The sequence below is a fragment of the Solanum lycopersicum genome, chromosome 11, assembly GCF_036512215.1.
Source record: "Solanum lycopersicum chromosome 11, SLM_r2.1".
Taxonomy (NCBI): Eukaryota; Viridiplantae; Streptophyta; class Magnoliopsida; order Solanales; family Solanaceae; genus Solanum; species Solanum lycopersicum.
The window spans coordinates 61788180-61792377 of record NC_090810.1 but is presented as its reverse complement, the minus strand read 5'-3'; positions in this window follow the sequence as shown (position 1 = coordinate 61792377).

The window sequence follows — 4198 nt, the reverse complement described above, 5'->3', positions numbered from 1 at the left end:
TCGAAGCGAGCATACCCCTCATTTCGACGATTTTCGTGTGCTATAGCACACCATTTTTTAGGTGATCCGAATTCCGACGTCAAAAATGCCAAATGATTTTGTGGACGTCCATCAAGACCTTGTCTATGCATACGGTTGTCCATCACAGCTTGTCCGACCCATTTGGAAGGTCAAACGAGCCCCGAAGCGAGCATACCCCTCATTTCGACGATTTTCGTGTGCTATAGCACACCATTTTTTGGGTGATCCGGATTCCGACGTCAAAAATGCCAAATTTTTTCGTGGACGTCCGTCAAGACCTTGTCAATGCATACGGTTGGCCATCACGGCTTGTCCGACCCATTTGGAAGGTCAAACGAGCACCGAAGCGAGCATACGCCTCATTTCGACGATTTTCGTGTGCTATTGCACACCATTTTTTGGGTGATAGGGATTTCGACGTCAAAAATGCCAAATTTTTTCGTGGACGTCCGTCAAGACGTTGTCTATCCATACGGTTGGCCATCACGGCTTTTCCGACCCATTTGGAGGGTCAAACGAGCCCCGAAGCGAGCATACGCCTCATTTCGACGATTTTCGTGTGCTATAGCAAACTATTTTTTGGGTGATCCGGATTCCTACGTCAAAAATGCCAATTTTTTTGTGGACGTCCATCAAGACCTTGTCTATGCAGCCGATTTTCCATCACGGCCGATTCAACCCATTTTGAAGGTCAAACGAGCCCCGAAGTGAGCGTACCCCTCATTTCGATGATTTTCATGTGCTATAGCAAACCATTTTTTGGGTGATTCGGATTCCGACTTCAAAAACGCAAAATTTTTTGGTGGACGTCCGTCAAGACCTTGTCTATGCATCTGGTTGGCCCTCACGACCAGTCCGACCCATTTTCAAGGCCAAACGAGCCCTGAAGCTAGCATACCCCTCATTTCGTTAATTTCTAGCAAACCATTTTTTGGGTGATCCAAATTTCGATGTCAAAAATGCCAAAAAAATTTTGTGGACGTCTGTCAAGACCACCCATTTTCAAGTTCAAACAAGCCCCGAAGCGAGCATGCCTCCCATTTCGACGATTTCCATGTGCTATAGCAAACCAGTTTTTTGGTGATCCGGATTCCAACATGAAAAATGCCAAAAAATTTTGTGCACGTCCATCAAGACTTGTCTATGCAGTCGGTTGTTCATCACTTCCATTCCGACCTATTTTCCAGGTCAAACAAGCCCCAAAGCGAGCATACCCCTATTTCGATAATTCTGTGTGCTATTGCAAACCATTTTTTGGGTGATCCGGATTCTGACCTCAAAAATGCCAAAAAAATTTATGGACGTCCTTCAAGGCCTTGGCTATGCATTCGGTTGGCTCTCACGTCCAATCAGACCCATTTTCAAGGTCAAACAAGCCCCGTAGCGCGCATAGCCCCCATTTAGATGATTTTTGTGTTCTATATAGCAAATCATTTTTTGGGTGATTCGGATTATGACATCAAAAATGCCAAATTTTTTTGTTGACATCCTTCAAAACCTTGTCTATGCATCCGGTTGGCCCTCACGGCCAGTACGACCCATTTTCAAGGTCAAACGAACCCCGAAGCGCACTACCTTCTATTTAGATGATTTTCGTGTGCTATAGTAAACCATTTTTGGGGTGATCCAGATTCTGACGTCAAAAATGCCAAAACAATTGTGTGGACGTCCGTCAAGACCTTGGCTATGCAGCCAGTTGGCCCTCACGGCCAGTCCGATCAATTTTCAAGGTCAAACGAGCCCCAAAGCGAGCATATCCCCCATTTAGACAATTTTCGTGTGCTATAGCAAACCATTTTTTGGGTGATTCGGATTTCGACGTCAAAAATGCCATTATGGACGTCATTCAAGACCTTGGATATGCATCCAGTTGGCCCTCACAGCCAGTCCAACCCTTTTTCAAGGTCAAACGAGCCCCGAAGAGCGCATACCCCCCATTTCGACGATTTTTGTGTGCTATTATAAACCATTTTTTGGGTGAACTAGCTTCCGACTTCAAAAATGCCAAAATTTTTGTAGAAAGTCCGTCAAGACCTTGGCTATGCATCCGGTTGTCCCTAACAGCCAAACCGACCCATTTTCAAGGTTAAACGAGTCCTGAAGCGTGCATATCCCCCTGATCGACGATTTTCGTGTGTTATATCAAATCATTTTTTGGGTGATCCAGTTTACGACGTCAATAATGTCAAAAAAAATTTTGGATGTCCGTAAAGACCTTCTCTATGCAGCTGGTTGTCCCTCATGGCCAGTACGTCCCCCATTTCAATGATTTTCGTTGCAAACCATTTTTTGGGTGATCCGGCTTCCGACGTATAAAATGCCTAAATTTTTTGTGGACGTCCATCAAGATCTTGGATATGCATCCGGTTGGCCCTCACGGCCAGTCCTACCCATTTTCAAGGTCAAACGAGCCTCAAAGTGCGCATACCCCCCATTTCGACGATTTTCCTGTTTTATAGCAAACTATTTTTTGGGTTATCTAGATTCCGATGTCAAAAATACCAAATTTTTTTGTGGACGTCCATCAAGGTCTTGTCTATGCATACGGCTTGCCCTCATGGCCAGTCCGACCCATTTTCAAGGTCAAACGAGCCCCGAAGCATGCATACCCCCCATTCAACGATTTTCGTGTGCTATAAAAAACTATTTTTTGAGTGATACGGATTCCGCGTCAAAAATGCTGAATTTATTTGTGAGACCTTGGTTATGCAGTCGGTTGTCCCTCATGGCCAGTACGACCCATTTTCAAGGTCAAACGAGCCCCGAAGCGTGCATACCCCTCATTTCGACGATTTTCGTGTGCTGTAGCAAACCATTTTTTGAGTGATCAGGATTCCCACATAAAAAATGCCGAAATTTTTTGTGAACATTTGTCTAGACCTTGGTTATGCATCTGCTTGGACCTCACGGCCAATTCGACCCATATTCAAGGTCAAATGAGCCCCAAAGAGTGCATACCCTCTATTTCGATGATTTTCATGTTCTATAGCAAACCATTTTTTGGGTGATTCAAATTTCGACGTCAAAAATGCTAAAAAGGAATTGTGGACGTTCGTCAAGACCTTGGCTATGCACCCGGTTGGCCCTCACGGCCAATCCGACCCATTTTCAAGGTCAAACGAGCTCTGAAGCGCATACCCCCCATTTCAACGATTTTCATGTGCTATTGAAAACCATTATTTGTGTGATCAAGATTCCAACTTCAAAAATGCCAAAATTCTTTGTAGACATCTGTCAATACCTTGGCTATGCATCCAGTTGGCCCTCACAGCCAGTCCGACCCATTTTCAAGGTCAAACGAGCTCCGAAGCGCGCATACCCCCCATTTCGACGATTTTCGTGTGCTATAGCAAACCATTTTTTGGGTGATCCGAATTCCGATGTCAAAAATGCCAAAAAAAATTTGTGGACGTCCGTCAAGACCTTGGTTATGCATCTGGTTGACCCTCATGACAATGTGTTGTATATTTTATCTAAGATATTGTAATAGAATTTCACCATTTTAAATTTGAAATTTATGAGACTAGGACAGTGTTATGGTCTCATGAATTCCAAATGTATCTATTTCTCAATGACTTTTGAATATTTGGTTATTTTTCAAAATCATGTTCGAAAAATGGCTATTTTCGTAATTTTATTCGATACAAGAATTAGTAAAATATACTGAAAACCCGATAAAGATTGCGAAAAAAACGTGCTTTATGAGTTGTATCGGAGGCTCATAGTCTGGTCCTAGTAGAACATTTGAACCCTTCTAGTTAAAATTACTAATTTACCCCTAATAAGATCATGGTGTGTGTAAAAAAAACCATCTAGATATATATATTTGTAAAAATTGCTCCGTAGCTAGCTAACAAATCGTTTATATCGTTAATATAATAGAACATGGATTGTTCAACTTGATTAACGATGAATAAATTTTATTGTTTAACTACAGAATCTATCGATCAAGATATAACTAGTATAAAATGAAAAGAGTAAATTAGGTTAAAAAGACATACTATGTAATGCCTTAGAGAGAGTGCCATTTGGATAGAATTTGAAGATGAGATAAAATCCATTTTCAATGCAATAACCAACTAAACTTGTTGTATTTGGATGACTAACATGGCTAATTACACCTAATTCCATTAAAAATTCTTTTTCTTTGTTCATATTAGTGCGCTATCTTTTGCTA